The sequence below is a fragment of the Lolium rigidum genome, chromosome 5 (assembly GCF_022539505.1).
Source record: "Lolium rigidum isolate FL_2022 chromosome 5, APGP_CSIRO_Lrig_0.1, whole genome shotgun sequence".
NCBI classification, from domain to species: domain Eukaryota; kingdom Viridiplantae; phylum Streptophyta; class Magnoliopsida; order Poales; family Poaceae; genus Lolium; species Lolium rigidum.
In genome coordinates this window covers 204,013,039-204,035,428 of record NC_061512.1, presented here as the reverse complement: position 1 = coordinate 204,035,428, position 22,390 = coordinate 204,013,039, and the positions used below count along the sequence as shown (strand labels likewise).

At 44.3% G+C, this 22,390-nt stretch overlaps 1 pseudogene; it reads left to right on the top strand.

The window, feature by feature from the left end:
- The first annotated feature begins 5,100 nt into the window (after positions 1-5,100).
- Positions 5,101-5,977, top strand: LOC124656964 (annotated as a pseudogene).
- The last annotated feature ends 16,413 nt before the right edge of the window (positions 5,978-22,390 follow it).

Below are 22,390 nucleotides of genomic sequence, written 5' to 3'. Positions count from 1 at the left end.
ATACCAGATAGATATTTGCTTATAAGAATCAGTCCAAACTCAGAACGCAGTTACCCACCATGTAGGTTAGGAAATAAAATCTCAGGAAGTAACCATTGAGTAGGCAGAACAAGTGTAATGACATTAACCTTATAGCACATGAAACAAAGTACCTTAAATCTTCTTTAGTTAAATTGGTACAATACTCCTCCAGCTCGGAATAACCTTTTGTTTTCAATTGAAAGATACATAATCGGTTAGTACAAAACGAAAAATAGATGATAATCAGCCGTGGAAGATGTCAACCAGACCAAATGATTTGGTGTAGCTCATTAGTACTCAATAGCTAAAGTCAGATATGTACAATAACCTAGTAAAGCTACCAGTCTATCAACGTCAGTAATTCAGTTTTTTATTTGTTTCATTAAGTGAATGAGCATGGCATGTGAAAGAGTACCACAAGCTTATTAGGCATGCAAGTTTCAAGAGCACAGTAATAAAGGGCAGTATAACAGCAGTAGCACTAAGCATTTCAAAACATGAATCATATCCACCGTCCCAGGCCAGGAACCATATTCCATTTTAGCATATTTCACAATTCCTGTAACATGCTTTCTACCATCTAAGAGCCACTAATTGAAGTAAATAGTAACAAAATAGTCTAAAGAACTCCACCTTTTCCTGCAGAGAATGTCCATGTACTTGCCAAGAAAAACTCCTTGGAGTTGATGTTCACAGCCATCTGCAAGATCTAACACACCACGGACCTTTCTCCTCTTACCTGACGAAATAGCAAAGTAAGAAGCCTGCATGCCATAGTAATACACATACAATCTAGTTGTACAATGGCCATGCATTTCCACAAACAGAAAGTACTCATAGACAAAAATGTCCAAATAAATAACATGAAAATTTGTCCTTGCAATTGAAAAATGGAAAGTTACTACCCAATAGGGACCAGAAACTACTTCAGAATTTATTGAAGTTATGACATGTGTATCTTTATAGTAAAATAATCTATAGAAGCGCAGCAACTCAGTTCACTGACATCACAAGATTAAAGTAAGGTTACTTGTTCACAGCCACAACTAGTATGTCCAAAAACCCTTAACCAGGATTAAAGACGACAATCACCAATCGACTAGGATTTCTACCCTGAGGCATCGACACAAAAGGGCCCAGAGATGCAGTACCTGAACGCCTTGCCGTGGTTCTCGTTGTTGTTGTTGTTGGGGAAGACGGCGAGCTTGAGGTTGTTGGTGATGCATCCTCCCCTTCTGCGAGCAGGGGATGGACGAGCTTCTCGTCGAGCATGTGCAGGTCGTACGCATCCTCCCCTTATGCGAGGACACGCAACAAGTAGCCCGTCGTGGGTAATGCCATCGGAGGGGGGCGTGGCGGTGGAAGCCGTCCTCAGATGGCGAATGCGAGGAGAGTTGGCCGGAGCTTTGGCCATCCGCGGCGCCCTGCAGGCCACGGGAACACCGGCGGCGGTGAAGGCCGAGGTTTGCCGGCTGGCAGCATCTGGCTCGCGTGGTGAATCTGGTCGCTGAGCCTGGTCACAACCACCTGCTGCCTGGGCGCCGCCGTCGCAATGCCTCCTGTTCCTCTATGTATAGGCGGAATACTAGGCTAGGGTTTTCTGTTTGAGGTGATGTTCGAAGGTTCAACGAGGTGGGATAGGAAGAGGAGAAGGAGGGGGTTCCGGGGAGATGGTCTGCGGCGCAGGGAGTGACCGGAGTTGGCCAGGATCTAGGCCGGCGGCGGAGGTGGAGGAAAGGGAGGATGAAGGAGGCACTGTTAGGGATAGGTCACGAGTAGTTCTGTACTTCTGTTTGATGGGGTTGGGCTCGGGCTGGGATGGGAGGGGCTAGCGCCAAGCCGCCAAAGTTTGTCTAGCCTAGGCCCAGTTTTAGAATCCTTTCGCGCCTCAGCCAAAATCCAGCGCGGGATCACACAGGCGCGGAAAATATTTCGGGCGCCAGATGTAGGTTTAGTGGACGGTGGAGATCTGCTTCAGATGACTGATCCGTGGGTACAAGTGGTTCTGCCTTTTTTTTGGCCTAAAAACATGGCTCTTTTTCATAGTTTAAAACGAATCCATGTTGCACACATGTGTGCATCAATGTTGATCTGGGGAGCTTTTATTTTCTTTGCATAAAAAAATATTTTCTATTTCTTGATCGCCACAAGAAGATTTTTTTGTGTTAGTTAACGTCGAGTCGACGTTGGTCCTGAGTTCGGACTGCCTCCATGCGCGCATACGTGTAACCGTCTTTGTGTTCCCACTCGTAGGTCCCACATGTTACCCTTCCTACGGCCCTGCAATTGGGTCCCACCTTGCCCGTCGTGTTAGTGTTAACGAGTCCCACGAGTCACTTGGCCAACATGCATCACTCACTAAAATAGGGGATGGATCCCACATGCTGGTAATTTGAATGACCACGTACACATGACATGTTGGAAAATTGCTTAGGTGTTAGTCCAGTCATCATATTGTACCAAAAAATAAAATCAACGCAATTACGACGATCTTAATTTGTCGCAGTAACCTAGAAATAACGTCGTAGACGGCGTGTCTAGTTTATGACGATTTCGTGCTAGAAAATAATGACGTTTATATACACATCGTCGTAATTTTCTAGGGTTTTGGTCCACTCAAAATAGCTAACGACCATTCAATACGAAATCGTCATAGAATCATGACGATTTTATCTATGGTCATTGAGAAAATGTCACAAGTCAACACATTTCTTGTAGTGACCTTTTGTTTATTTCATCATGTTTCCTCCTAAGTTCACTCTGAAAGATATACCGGTAGGACAAGGGTCTATCATTGAAAGAGATAATATAGAAGAATTTTTCACTGATGTTAGTATGGTTGAAGATTTTGAAGATACACACTTGGTAAAAGTTGTTCCTACTTATGAAAGTGCTACTGCATGTTTAGTATACATGTTGGAAACTAGATCTGTTAATCTCAATCCTATAATGCAACATATGTTTCTTACACTCTCTGATATGGAAATGGGAGAAAAGAGAGATTTTGTTTTAGATGTCCTTCTTAGAGAATTTGGTGATATAGCTAAAGAAGCTAGACAAGTTTTTATTAAGCATAAGAGGCTTGGTCTTTTCACCGATTTTGCAAAAACACTTGAAAAGATGGACATGGATAGAATAAAGTATACTAATAATGTCAATGATGAAGGGGAGATTAAAGTACCGATACCTAGTAAGCTCCTAGGAATGCATGAAGCTCTAGAAAATAACTATGCTTGGCTTGTTCCTGAAAATTTGTTTGATGAGAATAGTAAGCCTAAGAGTAACGAAAGAGGAGTTCCTTACATAGACAAGATACAATGCATAGTTGAGAAAACTCCAAACCCCTCTGTTAATGCTTCATCTCTTGATAATACTTGATTCACACTTTCTGCGTCTAGTTGAAAGGCGTTAAAGAAAAGCGCTTATGGGAGACAAGACATTATTTTACTTCTGCACTTTTGTTTTATATTTGAGTCTTGGAAGTTGTTACTACTGTAGCAACCTCTCCTTATCTTTATTTTATTGCATTGTTGTGCCAAGTAAAGTCTTTGATAGTAGGGTTGATACTAGATTTGGATTACTCGCGCGAAACAGATTTCTTGCTGTCACGAAATTGAGTAGCCCCGTCTGTAGGTAACCCAGAAAAATCTGCCAATTTACGTGCGTGATCCTCAGATATGTACGCAACTTTCATTCAATTTGAGCTTTTTGATCTGAGCAAGTTAACTGCCCCAGAAAAATTCGTCTTTCCGGACTGTTCTGTTTTGACAGATTCTGCCTTTTATTTCGCATTGTCTATTTTGCTATGTTGGATGGATTTCTTTGTTCCATTAACTTTCAGTAGTTTTGTGCAATGTCCAGAAGTATTAAGAATGATTATGTCACCTCTGAATATGTGAATTTTTGATTATGCACTAACCCTCTAATAAGTTTGTTTTGAGTTTGGTGTGGAGGAAGTTTTCAAGGATCAAGAGAGGAGGATGATACAATATGATCAAGAAGAGTGAAAAGTCTAAGCTTGAGGATGCCCCCGTGGTTCATCCCTGCATATTTCAAGAAGACTCAAGCATCTAAGCTTGGGGATGCCCAAGGCATCCCTTCTTCACCGACAACTTATCAGGTCACCTCTAGTGAAACTATATTTTTATTCCGTCACATCTTATGTGCTTTACTTGGAGTGTCTGTATGTTTTTTATTTTTGTTTGTGTTTGAATAAAATCGGATCCTAGCATTCTTTGTTTGGGAGAGAGACACGCTCCGTTGTTTCATATGAACACTGGTGTTCTTAGCTTTACTTTTAATGTTCATGGCGAAGGTTGAAACTGCTTCGTTCACTGTTATATGGTTGGAAACAGAAAATGCTTCATGTGGTAATTGGTATAGTGTCTTGAATAATTTGATACTTGGCAATTGTTGTGCTCAAATAGATCATGTTTAAGCTCTTGCATCATGTACTTTGCACCTATTAATGAAGAACTACCATAGAGCTTGTTGAAATTTAGTTTGCATGATTGGTCTCTCTAGAGTCTAGATATTTTCTGGTGAGGTGTTTGAACAACAAAGAAGACAATGTAGAGTCTTATAATGCTTGCAGTATGTTCTTATGTAAGTTTTGCTGTACCGGTTCATACTTGTGTTTGCTTCAAACAACCTTGCTAGCCAAAGCCTTGTATTGAGATGGAATACTTCTCGTGCATCCAAATCATTGAGCCAAAAACTATGCCATTTGTGTCCACGAGAGTGAATTTGGTGATCAGGTGTATACGTGTACACCCATTCTTCATCGTCCGATTTGCTTTTAGATGTGTGCAGATCTGAGAGATGCTCACGGTGAGCACACGGCGTGAAATCAACTTTTCTATCTTGGAATCTATTTTTCTGCCAGTTGTCTAATCTTGGTCCACGTGAGAAGCTCGTGTGGCTGGGCTGCTGTGGAATCACGGGCGACACCAAGAAGAGGAGAGGAAGTGGTATCACGGGCGACACCAAAAATTAGCAAAATCGGCATGAAGAAACTCTCCCCTCGATCGTTCTCTCGGCCGGCCGTTCTTGCCGCGCTACTCCTCGCTAAGTCCTTGCATGCGCAACAGTGCAGGTGGAGCGCGGCTGCTGCTGACCCGGAGGGCGCAAGTCTTCTCCCTCTTCGCGGGCGCCGCGGTGGCTGTGGTGTCGCCGGCGGGTCGCGCTAGGGTGGCGGAGGAGGTCGAAGGCGCCGACGGTGAGGGGGTCGTCGGGGCCATCAAGTCGCTGTTCGACCCGAACGGGGAGACCAAGGCAGGGAATGTGCTCCCCAAGGCGTACCTGAAGGCGGCGAGGGAGGTGGTGCGGACGCTCCGGGAGTCGCTGGAGGAGAAGGACGCTGCGGGAGACTCGGCCAATTTCCGGCGAGGCGCCGACTCCGCTAGGCGCTAAGGTGTCCATCAGGGAGTTCCTGGGCGGCTGGAGAGGCCAGCAGTCCGTCGCCAAAGAGGTACGTACGCCAATACTGAATCTTGCTGCTCAGCTACAAGTTTGCCAGGAAAATGCAGTTCATTCGTTTTTCGTAGAGAACTGCAAAGTAAGCTCTAAATCTATCAAAAACAAGCCTTTAATTTTGAATGCAATGCAGGAGTAGTATGTTGCGCTGGAGAAGGCCATCAGGTCGCTGGTGGAGTTCTACTCCAAGGCAGGACCCTTCGCCTCGATTCCGGGAGATGTCAAAAAAACAAGATCCTTGACGACCTCAACACCGCAGAGGCCTACCTCTAGATCTTCTTGCTTAGCTTAGCTGCATTGTATATGCACCTCTGAACGGCAACATGAACAAAAATTGTATCCCATCTCTACTGTTTGGCCTGCCAAATTTCCTTGGTGCCGTAGCATCGTCACAATCTTGGTATTTTCCAAGTTATACCTGTACCAACAAATTTGGCCTCTACCTCTCAAATACTACTATCAACACTGTAGGGACATTGCAAAAGGAACTCCATTGAGTTACACATGAGGGCCTGACGCTTGGCAACAAGCCCCATTCTTCCACAGCTGCACATGAATAAATGAATTAAAACCCTCCCAAATTGGATGGTTTCAGGATTACTTTCTGGAAGCAATTGCACAGCAGGCTGGGTTAAAACAAAATAATTGGATGGTTTCATCCATGTAAAGCCTGAGGCTGTCTATTCACAGGCCAAAAGGATATGTAGACAAGGCTTGTCAATCTGCAATTAAGATTAAAAATCATTGAGACCCATTGAGGACGAGATCACGGCTGTGCGCGCTACCCCTGCCACGGGGATCTTCTGGTGGGGGCTGCTTGGGCGCGCTGGATGGCTATTTTTCTCCACAAAGAGGTGCAGAAGGCTGCCCGCCGACGGAAGAAGTAGCTGTCGTGGACGTGGTCGACCGGCCGACCACGAGGAGGAGACGTCCGCGCTCGAGGCGCCCGGACCCTCAGACGAGCTCAGGCGGGATGCGGCCTCCGCCCGGTCCCCACCGCCTGCAGGAACCGCTCCGCCTCCGCCCGGTCCCCACCGCCGTCGAACAGCATCTGGTCCTCCCCGCCCCCTGGACGCGGACGCGGTGGAGTACCACCGGATCACCACCCGCTCCGCCCACTCCAGCTTCGCCGCGGCGGATCCATCCATGCTTCACCCCCTCCGACCCTCTCCCTTCCCGCTCCACGAGACAGCGCTCCGGCCAGCCACGATGCGAAGAGATCAGCTCTCTCTCTCTAAGCTCTGATGCTCTCTGGTCCTGCGAAGGCAAAGACCGGCCGATTTCTCTGCTCGAGTTCCGGGCCTGGTCGCTATAATTATTGTGCGGATTCCCCCGCGTTAACGGATTATTGGATGCCGTTAGACACGTGTCGAGTAGTCAGGGGAGTAGTCAGGGGGTGCTCACGTATCCCCTGATCACCAGGCTTCATCCGTTGTGTCCACCGTACCTACCTACTACATGGTATTTCTCTGCCATTCTAAAGTAAATTACTTGAGTGCTACCTTTAAAATTTCATTCTTTGTCTTTGCAATATATAGCTCATGGGAAAATAGCTTAAAAACTATTGTGGTAAAGAATATGTAGCTTATGTATCTTATTTCTTATAAGTTGCTTGTTGAGCGGTAACCATGTTTCTGGGGACGCTTTCAACTATTACACCTTTGTTGAATATCATGTGAGTTACTATGCATGTTCGTCTTGTCTGAAGTAAGGGTGATTTATCATGATCAAATGGTTTGAGTATGCATATTGTTAGAGAAGAACATTGGGCCGCTAACTAAAGCCATGAATCATGGTGGAAGTTTCAGCTTTGGACATCAATCCTCAATCTCTTATGAGAATATTATCTCGTTGTTGAATGCTTATGCATTAAAGAGGAGTCCATTATCTGTTTTCTATGTTGTCCCGGTATGGATGTCTAAGTTGAGAATGATCAAAAGCGAGAAATCCAATGCGAACTTTCTCCTTAGACCTTTGTACAGGCGGCATAGAGGTACCCCTTTGTGACACTTGGTTAAAACATATGTTATGCAATGATAATCCATGTAAATCCAAGCTAATTAGGACAAGGTGCGAACACTATTGGTATTCTATGCATGAGGCTTGCAACTTATAGGATGTCTTATGTATAACACATATGAATTATTACTACCGTTGACAAAATTGTTTCTATGTTTTCAAAATAAAAGCTCTAGCACAAAAATAGTAATCCATGGGCCAGCCTCGATCCCCTGGGCCAGGGCTGGGCCCAGGCCCTTGCAAGCCCATCGCCCTCCACCTCCCGATCTGGCCTCGATCGCAGCAGGGGCTGCACGTCGCCAGTCGGCGGCTGAGGATGTGTGGCCGGTGGACAGGGGTCTCCGGCTGCCGCGACTTCGGGTTGGGGCAGGGCCTGTGGCCCTGGCATGCAATTCGTCTCCTCCCCTCCAGATCGGGCGACGCTTGATGGTAATCTGTCGCAGTTCGAGGGTTGGTTCTCACCTGACGGGTTCTGGTGGCTCTGCGGCGGTCCGTTTGCTCGAGCGCCTTCTGGCCGTTGAGCGGTGTTTCACGGTGGCTGTGCTTTGTTTTTCTCCTTCAGTCTGATGGCATGCGGGGTTTGGAATCCGGGGCGGCGGCCCTGGATGGTGGGAGTCTTCCTGGTTGCCGGGAGAGCCAGAGGCTCTAGTGCTGGCCGGTGTTCATGGTCGCGTGGGCGGCGTGACACTGGCGAGCTGCACGGTGTGGCGGCGGTCTGTTTGTCGTTCCGGCGATGGTCAGTACCCTGTGTAGCTGGTTGGGAGTATTTGCCGAGGGGAAACCCTTGCCCTCCTGGGCCACGACGGCGGCGTCCATTGACGTCGTCCCCTTCTTGAAGGCGTCGATGTGGCTGTTCCCGGCTTGTCTACATGCTCCGGGTGAAAACCTAAGGTCTTCGGATCGGGCGGTGGCGGCGCTCTTGCGTCGTGTGCTTCTTGAAGACGCCGCCTTGGAGCTCACCCTGTTCGGTTCCCTGCAGTTGGTGTGGCGGAGTGGCGGTGCCTCGGCGTTGGTCCTTCGTTCTGCTGGCCGCGGCAAAGCTTGCTCCTTGTTCTGCACCCTCGGCGCTTCTCTGCTGGCCTCTACCAGTTCGTGTTTGTTAGAGACAGTGTGTGGGCGATGGCGCTCGGCTCTCGGAGGCATTGCCTGCGTAGGTTGTAGTAGTCTCGACGTTGTGCATAGCATGTTGATGTGCCCGCGCTCTCGGGTGAGCCCCGGCCCAACGTCTTTGCCCGTCTTGCTAGTGCTCAGCGGCTTCGGCTTTGCCTCCTTAGTAGTAGCGTCCTGGTTCCCCCCTCTTCTGCTGGTAGCACTTTTGGTAGTCCTATCTTTGTGTGAGTGTGCGGTTCTTTCATGTAAGCTGGGTTCGGCACTTTGTATCTTGTCACCGTTAAGGGCGTTATTAATTTAACGTCGGGCCTGAGGCCTTTTATCTATAAAAAAATAGTAATCCATGCTTCCCTCTGCGAAGGGCCTTTCTTTTACTTTATGTTGAGTCAGTTTACCTACTTCTTTCCATCTTAGAAGCAAACACTTGTGTCAACTATGTGCATTGATACCTACATACTTTCTTATTTGCATTCATCATATTACTTTGTGTTGACAATTATCCATGATATATACATGTTGAAGTTGAAAGAAACCGCTGAAACTTATATCTTCCTTTGTGTTGCTTCAATACTTTCTACTAAGAATCTATTGCTTTATGAGTTAACTCCTATGCAAGTCTTATTGATGCTTATCTTGAAAGTACTATTCATGAAAAGTCTTTGTTATATGATTCAGTTGTTTAATCATTATCTTTACCATTGCTTCGAATCACTTCATTCATCTCATATGCTTTACAATAGTATTGATCAAGATTATGATAGCATGTCACTTCAGAAATTATCCTTGTTATCGTTTACCTACTCGAGGGCGAGTAGGAACTAAGCTTGGAAATGCTTGATACGTCTCTAACGTATCTATAATTTCTTATGTTCCATGCTACTTTTATGACAATACTCACATGTTTTATACACACTTTATATCATTATTATGCATTTTCCGGCACTAACCTATTGACAAGATGCCGAAGCACCAGTGCCTGTTTTCTGCTGTTTTTGGTTTCAGAAATCCTACAAAGGAAATATTCTCGGAATTGGACGAAATCAACGCTCAGGGTCTTATTTTTCCACGGAGCTTCTAGAAGACCGAAGAGCATACGAAGTGGGGCCACGAGGCGCCCTAACCATAGGGCGGCGCGGCCAGCATGGGCCCGCGCTGGCCTATGGTGTGGGGCCCCTGCGCCACATCCAACTCTGCCCTTTGATACGTCTCCGACGTATCAATAATTTCTTAGTTTCCATGCCACATTATTGATGATATCTACATGTTTTATGCATACTTTATGTCATATTTATGCATTTTCCGGCACTAACCTATTAACGAGATGCCGAAGAGCCGATTCTTTGTTCTACTCTGTTTTTGGTTTCGAAATCCTAGTAAGGAAATATTCTCGGAATTGGACGAAATCAACGCCCAGGGGCCTATTTTCACACGAAGCTTCCAGAAGACCGAAGATGATACGAAGTGGGGCCACGAGGTGGCCAAACAGTAGGGCGGCGCGGCCTGGCCCTTGGCCACGCCGGCCTGTTGTGTGGGGCCCTCGTGTGCCCCCCTGACCTATCTCCTCCGCCTACTTATAGCCTTCGTCGCGAAACCCCCAGTACCGAGAGCCACGATACGGAAAACCTTCCAGAGACGCTGCCGCCGCCAATCCCATCTCGGGGGATTCAGGAGATCGCCTCCGGCACCCTGCCGGAGAGGGGAATCATCTCCCGGAGGACTCTTCACCGCCATGGTCGCCTCCGGAGTGATGAGTGAGTAGTTCACCCCTGGACTATGGGTCCATAGCAGTAGCTAGATGGTCGTCTTCTCCTAATTGTGCTTCATTGTCGGGTCTTGTGAGCTGCCTAACATGATCAAGATCATCTATCTGTAATGCTATATGTTGTGTTTGTTGGGATCCGATGGATAGAAAATACTATGCTATGTTGATTATCAATCTATTACCTATGTGTTGTTTATGATCTTGCATGCTCTCCGTTATTAGTAGAGGCTCGGCCAAGTTTTTACTCTTAACTCCAAGAGGGAGTATTTATGCTCGATAGTGGGTTCATGCCTCCATTAAATGCTGGGACGAGTGACGGAAAGTTCTAAGGTTGTGGATGTGTTGTTGCCACTAGGGATAAAACATTGATGCTATGTCCGAGGATGTAGTTATTGATTACATTACGCACCATACTTAATGCAATTGTCTATTGTTTGCAACTTAATACTGGAAGGGGTTCGGATGATAACCTGAAGGTGGACTTTTTAGGCATAGATGCATGCTGGATAGCGGTCTATGTACTTTGTCGTAATGCCCAATTAAATCTCACAATACTCATCATATCATGTATGTGCATTGTCATGCCCTCTCTATTTGTCAATTGCCCAACTGTAATTTGTTCACCCAACATGCTATTTATCTTATGGGAGAGACACCTCTAGTGAGCTGTGGACCCCGGTCCATTCTTTTAATCAAATACAATCTACTGCAATACTTGTTCTACTTGTTTTCTCGCAAACAATCATCATCCACACTATACATCTAATCCTTTGTTACAACAAGCCGGTGAGATTGACAACCTCACTCGTTTTGTTGGGGCAAAGTACTTTGGTTGTGTTGTGCAGGTTCCACGTTGGCGCGGAATCCCTGGTGTTGCGCCGCACTACATCTCGCCGCCATCAACCTTCAACGTGCTTCTTGGCTCCTACTGGTTCGATAAACCTTGATTTCTTACTGAGGGAAAACTTGCCGCTGTACGCATCACACCTTCCTCTTGGGGTTCCCAACGGACGCGTGCTGTACGCGTATCACCCTTCCCCCTACTTAAACTCTCCATCGCGAAAACCCTATTACCGAGAGCCACGATACGAAAAAAGTTCCAGAGACGCCGCCGCCGCCAATCCCATCTCGGGGGATTCAGGAGATCGCCTCCGGCACCCTGCCGGAGAGGGGAATCATCACCGGAGGACTCTACATCACCATGATCGCCTCCGGACTGATGTGTGAGTAGTTCATCCTTGGACTATGGGTCCATAGCAGTAGCTAGATGGTTGTCTTCTCATTGTGCAATCATGTTAGATCTTGTGAGCTGCCTATCATGATCAAGATCATCTATTTGTAATGCTACATGTTGTGTTTGTTGGGATCCGATGAATATGGAATACTATGTCAAGTTGATTATCAATCTATCATATATGTGTTGTTTATGATCTTGCATGCTCTCCGTTGCTAGTAGAGGCTACGGCCAAGTTGATACTTGTGACTCCAAGAGGGAGTATTTATGCTCGATAGTGGGTTCATGCCTCCATTGAATGCAGGACGGTGACAGAAAGTTCTAAGGTTGTGGATGTGCTGTTGCCACTAAGGATAAAATATCGATGCTTTGTCTAAGGATATTTGTGTTGATTACATTACGCACCATACTTAATGCAATTGTCTATCGTTTGCAACTTAATACTGGAAGGGGTGCGGATGCTAACCCGAAGGTGAACTTTTTAGGCATAGATGCATGCTGGATAGCGGTCTATGTACTTTGTCGTAATGCCCTAAGTAAATCTCATGGTAGTCATCATGATATGTATGTGCATTGTTATGCCCTCTCTATTTGTCAATTGCCCAACTGTAATTTGTTCACCCAACATGCTATTTATCTTATTGGAGAGACATCACTAGTGAACTGTGGACCCCGGTCCATTCTTTTACATCTGAATATAATATACTGCAATCATTGTTCTCTGCTGCTCTTCGCAAACAAACATCATTTTTCACACCATACATTTAATCCTTTGTTTACAGCAAGCCGGTGAGATTGACAACCTCACTGTTACGTTGGGGCAAAGTATTTTGATTGTGTTGTGCAGGTTCCACGTTGGCGCCGGAATCCCTGGTGTTGCGCCGCACTACACTCCTCCGCCAACAACCTTCAAGTGGCCCTTGACTCCTACTGGTTCGATAAACCTTGGTTTCTTATTGAGGGAAACTTGCTGTTGTACGCATCACACCTTCCACTTGGGGTTCCCAACGGGCGTGTGCTTTACGCGTCATCAATTGGTGATCTACGTTGCGGTATGCGGTTGATCTTTTAATTTATTATTTAATTTTGTATGTACAATATCATAAGCAGAATGGAAAATTTCTAAATTAAAGTTGTTGAAGTTATATATGTATACTATGATGACACAGCAAAAACTCAATGATTTGACAATAATATCACTTGAGAGTGAAGTGATGAAAAGATTGATTATGAGAATATCATTGAAAATTTTATCTCGAAGAACCCTAAAAGAATTATTTTGTTCAAATAAACATTATGCAACCTGGATTTAAATAGGTATGATTCTTAATTTATATCCAATTCTCGTATAAGATATTAAGACATTATATTTGTTGCATAGTTTGAATTTTCTTGTAAAGATAGGGGCCTACTTTAGAGTTTCGCACATGGCCCCGGATTTTTCCGGCTCGGCCTTGTATATTTGCCAGAACACATCACATGATTAAAAACAAAAAGTTTTGCCTGGTTTTGAAAACAAGGGGCAAAACTTTCCGTTTTAAGCCAGATGATGTGTTCTGACAAATGTGCCACAGAACAGTGGCAAAGACATAACCGGGTGGTTTGTTTCGGCAAACGCCGAAAAATAACGATGTATGTAGCAAATTTTCCTTTTGTTTTAGTACACCGAAGGTGTTCCAGATTTTGTGCTTGACTCGAAGCCACACAATCACTCCAGCTAAGAGCATCTCCCCCTCTAAATGTTGCTAGCCGGTAGTACATATGTCGGTCACGTATTAAAGTCGTCGGCAGCGAACGCCGCTCAAAAAAACTAAATTGTCTATACTAATTACCTAAAATATGCCATTGAGGTATTTGAAGGAAAAAAGATAGCTCCGACAGGTTTGCCCCCAACAAAAATTGAGCATCCGTATATTTTGGCTCCAAGTAGGGTGCGAGAAAAGATCCACTGCATGCCGCCCCCAGTCCAAGTGGTTGTGGGTATAGCGGTTGCCCTATCCCCCGCCCCTAGCACCAAGCATGCACTCGAAGCGCCTGGTACATTGATACGTCTCCAACGTATCGATAATTTCTTATGTTCCATGCTTGTTTTATGACAATACCTACATGTTTTATACATAATTTATGTCATATTTATGCATTTTCCGGCACTAACCTATTAACAAGATGCCGAAGAGCCGATTCTTTTTTCTGCTGTTTTTGGTTTCAGAAATCCTAGTAAGGAAATATTCTCGGAATTGGACGAAATCAACGCCCAGGGTCTTATTTTTCCACGAAGCTTCCAGAAGTCCGAAAGGGAAACGAAGTGGGGCGACGAGGCGCCGACACAACAGGGCGGCGCGGCCAGGGATTGGCCGCGCGGCCCTGGCGTGTGGGGCCCTCGTGGCGCCCCCTGACCTACCCTTCTGCCTACATATAGCCTTCATCGCGAATATCCCAGTACCGAGAGCCACGATACGGAAAACCTTCCAGAGACGCCGCCGCCGCCAATCCCATCTCGGGGGATTCAGGAGATCGCTTCCGGCACCCTGCCGGAGAGGGGAATCATCTCCCGGAGGACTCTTCACCGCCATGGTCGCCTCCGGAGTGATGTGTGAGTAGTTCACCCCTGGACTATGGGTCCATAGCGAGTAGCTAGATGGTTGTCTTCTCCTCATTGTGCTATCATTGTCGGATCTTGTGAGCTGCCTAACATGATCAAGATCATCTATTTGTAATGCTACATGTTGCGTTTGTTGTGATCCGATGAATATGGAATACTATGTTATGTTGATTATCAATCTATCATATATGTGTTGTTTATGATCTTGCATGCTCTCCGTTATTAGTAGAGGATCTGGCCAAGTCGTTACTTGTAACTCCATGAGGGAGTATTTATGCTCGATAGTGGGTTCATGCCTCCATTAAATCTGGGATAGTGACAGAAAGTTCTAAGGTTGTGGATGTGCTGTTGCCACTATGGATAAAACATCAATGCTTTGTCTAAGGATATTTGTGTTGATTATATTACGCACCATACTTAATGCAATTGTCTGTTGTTTGCAACTTAATACTTGGAAGGGTGCGGACGCTAACCCGAAGGTGGACTTTTTAGGCATAGATGCATGCTGGATAGCGGTCTATGTACTTTGTCGTAATGCCCAATTAAATTTCACACTACTTATCATAATATGTATGTGCATTGTCATGCCATCTTTATTTGTCAATTGCTCAACTGTAATTTGTTCACCCAACATGCTATTTCTTATTGGAGAGACACCACTAGTGAACTGTGGATCCCGATCCATTCTTTACATCGAATACAATCTAATGCAATACTTGTTCTTACTGTTCTCTGCAAACATCATCATCCACACTATACATCTAATCCTTTGTTACAGCAAGCCGGTGAGATTGACAACCTCACTGTCACGTTGGGGCAAAGTATTTTGGTTGTGTTGTGCAGGTTCCATGATGGCGCCGGAATCCCTGGTGTTGCGCTGCACTACACTCAGCCGCCATCAACCTTCAACATGCTTCTTGGCTCCTACTGGTTCGATAAACCTTGGTTTCTTACTGAGGGAAACTTGCCGCTGTACGCATCACACCTTCCTCTTGGGGTTCCCAACGGACGCGTGCTGTACGCGTATCAAGGCTAAATTTCTGGCGCCGTTGCCGGGGAGATCAAGACACGCTGCAAGGGGAGTCTCCACTTCCAATCTCTTTACTTTGTTTTTGTCTTGCTTTATTTTATTTACTACTTTGTTTGCTGCACTATATAAAAATACAAAAAATTAGTTACTTGCTTTACTTTATTTACTATCTTGTTTGCGTTCTCTATATTAAAAACACAAAAAAATTAGTTACTTGCATTTATTTTATCTAGTTTGCTTTATTTACTATTGCTAAAATGGGTACTCCTGAAAATACTAAGTTGTGTGACTTCACAAACGCAAATAATAATGATTTCTTATGCACACCTATTGCTTCACCTGCTACTACAGCAGAATTCTTTGAAATTAAACCTGCTTTACTGAATCTTGTTATGAGAGAGCAATTTTCGTGTGTTAGTTCTGATGATGTTGCTGCCCATCTTAATAATTTTGTTGAATTATGTGAAATGCAAAAGTATAAGGATGTAGATTGTGACATTATAAAATTAAAATTGTTTCCTTTCTCCTTAAGAGGAAGAGCTAAAGATTGGTTGCTATCTTTGCCTAAGAATAGTATTGATTCATGGACTAAATGTAAGGATGCTTTCATTGGTAGATATTATCCTCCTGCTAAAATTATATCTTTGAGAAGTAGTATAATGAATTTTAAGCAATTGGACAATGAGCATGTTGCCCAAGCATAGGAAAGAATGAAATCTTTGGTTAAAAATTGCCCTACCCATGGACTGACTACTTGGATGATCATCCAAACCTTTTATGCAGGATTGAATTTTTCTTCGCGGAACCTATTGGATTCAGTTCGCTGGAGGTACTTTTATGTCCATCACTCTAGGCGCCGCAACAAAGCTTCTTGATAATATGATGATTAATTACTCTGAATGGCACACGGAAAGAGCTCCACAAGGTAAGAAGGTAAATTCTGTTGAAGAAACCTCTTCCTTGAGTGATAAGATTGATGCTATTATGTCTATGCTTGTGAATGGTAGGACTAATGTTGATCCTAATAATGTTCCTTTAGCTTCATTGGTTGCCCAAGAAGAACATGTTGATGTGAACTTCATTAAAAATAATAATTTCAACAACAATGCTTATCGGAATAATTCTAATAACAACTATAGGCCATATCCTTCTAATAATGGTAATGGTTATGGTAATTCTTATGGGAATTCTTACAACAATAATAGGAATATACCCTCTTGTCTTGAAGCCATGCTTAAAGAATTTATTAGTACACAAACTGCTTTTAACGGGCCAGTGGTCATTCCCACCCTCCGAGGCTCGCTTTCCAGGGAAACCCTAATCCATGATGGAAAGATGACGTCTCCCACCTCCACCACCCCCTCCTTCTCCGGCGTTCTTCCTGATCTCCTGTGATCTCCTCAAGCTGATCTGATCTTCTCTTGTGGTCCTCCAAGGTGATCTCTCTCATGGATCCCCCTCCTTCCCCCCTTGGCCGTTGGAAAGTTTCTTTTGAATCTGTTTTGGAAAATGGATCTTGTCACAAGGCTTCTGGTTTCCTACATCTCTGGCCGAATAATTGGTTGGCTCTGGTTAATCACAAGGATTCTCCTTTGGTTGGTAAATCTCTTAATGAGGGGGAGGTTTTCTACCCTGGATCCTCAATTAGATTCCCATCCTATCTGGTTTTTGTGCAAGATTGCCTTCTCTCTCCGCTCGGGTTTTCTTCATTTTCGGAACCCCCGCCTTTGAGATGGAGGGTAACTTTCTCTCCCGTGGGAAAAATGGATGTAAAAATACCTATGGGTAGATCTGGTTTCCTTCTCCTTAAACCTATGGCAAATCGACTTATTTTGGTTGACCCTAAAGAGCAGATCATCTCTGCTAGATTCTTGCATCAAGATGAGCACATTAATATTGGTTCTGTTTTGGACATCAATGATCATTCTGTTCTGGTGGGTGAATGTATTGGTTCTCCTTCATGCTCTCACAAGGTGGTTTCCAGCCCCTCTAAGTCCCAAGAGTTTAACAAATCCAGGAGTTTTGCCCAAGTGGTTAAATCATCTGCGGCTCCTAAGCCCTCTTCATTGCCAGATGCTCCTCTAGTTCGTTGGAAGGCATCATGCTCTTCTTTTCAAGATGGTTCTAAGGCTTTTCAAGCATTTCTGATATTAAGACCTCATGCTAAGAGACTGGTTCTTCTCAATACTGATGAGCAAGTTTTGGATGCAAGATTTCTTTTGGAAAATGAAAGGGTTCATTCAGGGTTGATTCTGGATCTCCAATCTCACACTCTTGTTGTGGGTGAACGTATTATTTCAGATTCTCTGCCTCTAGGTGTGGACATTTTGAGATCATCATCATCATCGAAACCTATCAATCAACAGAAGAACAATATTTCTCAAGGTACTACCCATGTTCCTGCCTTGGATTTCTCTACTGGAATTTCATTTCAAGCAGCTTGCAAAAACAAGTTTGGTCACCCCATTACTCTTGCAAATGGTTCTCTTAGAAGAGCTTTTCTACTCGTTGCCTCTTTTGGGAGGGCCACCTTTAAACTCGATGTACACACGGTAGCCATTGTTCTTCAATCTTGTTTTGGGGGCATTGCTTCTTCTTTCAGAGTCAAACATCTTAGAGATAGATCTTTTCAATTCTCAGTGGCATCAACACCTGTTGGGTTTGAAATTTACAACATGAAAAAAGTGTGCACTCCGATGTTTGAACTCTTCCTTAATCTCTGGGGTAATGGTGGCCCAAATTGGCTTGTTGAGGAGAGAAAATTTTACAAAGAATCTGATTCAGAATGGCATGTGGTAAAAAGGAAAAAAAGCTATCCATCCAATTTTCAGCGTTTGTCAGTGTTTAAACTCATGCAATACCCTCGTGGCCACCCCGAGATTTCCTCTCCCATGCAAACGGCTACCCCTTCGGCGGGAGATCACCCTAATCAAAGCTTTCCTCCTAATCGCCCTCCATTACACGCTGCTTTACCGGGCCTCCTTCCTTTCTTCAAATTTCCCGCATTCAAACCCATTAAATGGCCAAATGACAATTACCTTACCTGGTTTAAGGCCCATGGGCTAGCGCCTTTAATTCAGGAGACTTCCTCTTTTAGCGACTTGGTGGGTTTCCTCTCTGGGGAAAAAATATCCCCTGCTCCTGTCTCTGCCTCCTCGCATTCACCACCCTCGCTCTATCCGCAACCGCTGCTGCTACAGTTCCCCACCGACGAGCCATCGGAGGCTTGGACTCCGACAATGGCGAACATCCCCATCGACCCCAGGCCATTTGTTCCTCAAGGTTATCAGATTCAACACATTGAAGGAAGGCTAGCGGTTAAAAGGGTAGTGGTGCCGCGCCGACCAAAGGAGCACGAGCAGTACGCCATCGCCACCATCCATCCTTTCCCAGAAGGTTTGGTGCCTTTTGATAATGTCAGGGATGTTCTAGGAGAATACTTAACTGAGGTTGCTAGAGTTGGTTTTGTGACTTTGCAATCTTGCCCTTTTGGGGCTGCATATGTTCAGTTCAGGAATGTCAGTGACAAGGATAGATTGATCTCTTCTAGCCCCAATCAATTTGGTGATGTTACTATTTCTTTTGTTAACCATGATGAGGGAATTAGCTTGGAGAGGGGTTACTTTCAATAGAGATGTCTGCAGTTACTTGCTAGTTGGCCCCCTCTAGATCACATGAAAACTGAAGATTTGAATGCTTGTTTCTCTGATATTGGCTCTCTGCTGCTGTGGGAAAGAGACCCAAACAGAAAAGGAAGAGTGCTTGTTAAGGTGAGGGTTACTGACCTGCAGGATATCCCTAGGAGTATCAGAATGACTGAATGTTCAAGGCCAGAAGCACAATCCTGGACCTTTCTTGTTGAGGTGCTGCAACAAAACCTCCTTGGTGGTGGGCCACCAGATGAAGATCCTGTGCCTGATGAAGGGGTGGACCCACATCCCATGCCAGGGCATGCTCTACCTGTTCCACTAGTGCAACCTGGTCCACCACAGCCACCTGTGCAAAATGATGCAGATAATGTAGATGGGTGGGGCCATTGGGCTTTGGGTCCAGTTCAAGATAATCCTCAACCCATGGAAGTGGAACAGCAAGTTGCTCTAAACAATCAGTTACCTGCACTGCCAGAGGAAGTAGATATGGGTGATGAAGATCATGGGCCTCCTATTCTTGATGCAACAAGTTATGTGCAGATATCCTCCTCTAGCTCTGAAGGTACTTCTTTTCAAGGTCCTGCAGAAAGTGAGATTCTATCAGCTGTTACTTTACCCATCACAAACTCTCCCCACCATGAACAGCCTTTGGGTGAAGGACTATCAAACATTATACAAGCTTACCCTGTTGAGGAAGAAAATGAAGAAAGCTTTGCTCAGCCTGAAAACAATGACACTTCCTTGGGGACTTCTGAATCACAGGGAACACAACTCATAGAGGACAGCCTCTTCCTACCAGATAATGTGCAGCTGGTCCCTCCTAATGAAGCCCATTTGCAGTTGACTCTAGGAAGAGTTCAAACACATTTTCTCCCCATACCTGAGGAACATGATCTGACCAGGAAAATGTCAACAACAGGGTTACTTCTTTGGGAGAAGTTCTTTGCACCTCACTTGCATGCTGATGGGAAATCAAACAAGGCTATTGTGGATATTCCTGTGAGTTGGTTTAATTTTGTTACCCTTATGCTTTTGACTCCAGAGAAATTTGATTGGACAAAACACTTTCTTTCATCACAACTTTGGGAGATTCTTAAAGAACCTATTAGCACAGAAGATTCTATAAAATTTGTTATCCCAGATTCATGCACTTCTACTAAGGCCCCTGTTTGCATCACCATGTCTGTTCAGGAGGAAGGATTCTCTCCTCCTACATCCAAGGAAGCTTTGCCATCAACCCCTAAAAGGAAAAGAAGGGAAGGCAAGGGTGCTCTGGTAGAGTCTGAGGTAAGGAGAAGTCCCAGACTTGTGTTACTAAATGATGGATATAAGAACCATGCCAACTGTTCAGATAAACAATGCCTCACTTGCAATGCTGCTCCACCTATGATTAATACTAAAGTGGTTAAGAACTTGGCAATATCCTTTTGCAAGGTGTCTGAAGAAACTGTAGATAAGAATATACTGAAGAAACACAAGGCTTCTGATGGAGATAACAAAACCATGGTGCCACCAGGAGTAATTGGCCAGAAGAAGGCAAGCAATACCTCCACTAGCTCAAAGGTCAAGCCAATTGAAAAGAAAGGGAAAAATAAGCCTGCTGCCATTGAACAGTTGGCTAAGAAGAAGACCCCCAAATAGTCTTCAATGATGAGCTCCTGTTATGCTTTTGTTTTTGGGGCATGGTTGCTTCCTTTGCACCTTATGGACCTGTTGAACCTTGCTTTTGTCAGTATGTACCAAATATATGTGAACATGTTACGTGGCCTTGCTATCTGTGGTGTAATGACTTTAATCCTTTTCTGTTGGATGCCTACAGTATCTTTTGCTGTGGGTTGGTTAAACAAAACTTCCTTTTGTTGTCTATGGATAATTGCAAATCTTGGAAAATTATGAACTGGAACCTGAGAGGTATTAATTCTGAAAAGAAGTGGTTGGCCCTCTCTAGCAAAATTGAGGAGTCTGGATGTGATATTATTTGTCTCCAAGAAACTAAAAGAGAGTCCTTTGACTTGGCCTACATCAGGAAATTCTGTCCCAAGAAATTTAATAAATTTGAATTTGTTCCTTCAGTGGGGGCCTCTGGTGGTTTGATCATTATTTGGAATGGATCTCTCTTTAGTGGGGACTTAGCTTTTCACAATGAGTTCTCTCTCTCTGTTAATTTCAAAAGCAACCTTTCCAATGATTCTTGGATTCTTACAAATATATATGGGCCATGCCAAGCAGATAAGAAAGCTACTTTTTAGACTGGTTTGCCAACATTGACATGCCCCAAGATACTGATTGGCTCATTATGGGTGACTTTAACTTCATCAGAAGTCCCTCAGATAGAAACAAACCTGGTGGGGACTTAAATGATATGCTTTTGTTCAATGAAGCTATTAGTAATTTGGGTATTATTGAATTACCCTTAAAAGGGAGGAAATTTACTTGGAGTAACATGCAAAAAGATCCTCTTCTCGAAAAACTGGACTGGGTTTTTACCTCACCCTCATGGACTATTTCTTACCCAGCCTCTTTTGCCTATCCCCTTGTGAGGCCCACATCTGACCATGTTCCCTGTGTGGTTGTTTTCAATACAAAGATTCCCAAGGCAAAAGTTTTCAGGATTGAAAACCATTGGATGCAACACAGTGAATTCAAGCAAATTGTCCAAAATGCCTGGAACATTCCTGTGGGCCATACAGACAGTGCTAAAATGATAAATGCAAAATTCAAAAACTTAAGAAGAAGTCTCAAGCTTTGGGCAAAAAATCTACCCTGCTTAAAACATCTTCTTGAGAAAGTTAATGAAGTCATTTCATTCATTGATCAGCTGGAAGAATTTAGAACTTTATCCTTATCTGAATGGGATCTGAGAGACACTCTCAAAACACACCTCATAACTCTCCTTCAGAACCAAAACTCTTATTGGAAACAAAGAGGGAAAATTAAATGGGTCAAATTGGGTGATGCAAACACCGAGGTTCTTCCATACAAAGGCCACTATCAATTACGAGGCATAATTACATTGCAATGCTACGAGAACTCGGACCAAGTTGAAGTCTACGATCATGAAGGAAAAGCTGCTATTTTATGGAAAGCTTTCAAAGATAGAATGGGGCAGTCAGATCACCCAGAGATGCAATATAACCTTGACACAATTCTTGAATCAAACATCTCTGAAGATATGAATTTGATGCTACAAGCTCCTTTCTCTGATAAGGAAATAGAAGATGTGGTCAAGCTCCTTCCAAATGATAAATCACCTGGGCCTGATGGCTTCAATAATGAATTTGTCAAACTCTGTTGGTCTATTATTGCTCCTGATGTCAAGCAACTGATAAGAGACTTTCATCTTTGGGAAGCTTAACCTTGAAAGTATAAATTCTTCCTTTATTACTCTGGTTCCAAAAGTTGATAATCCAAGTACACCTGGGGACTTTAGGCCTATCTCTCTGCTTAATTGTGTCCTCAAAATCATCACCAAGCTGCTGGCCAATAG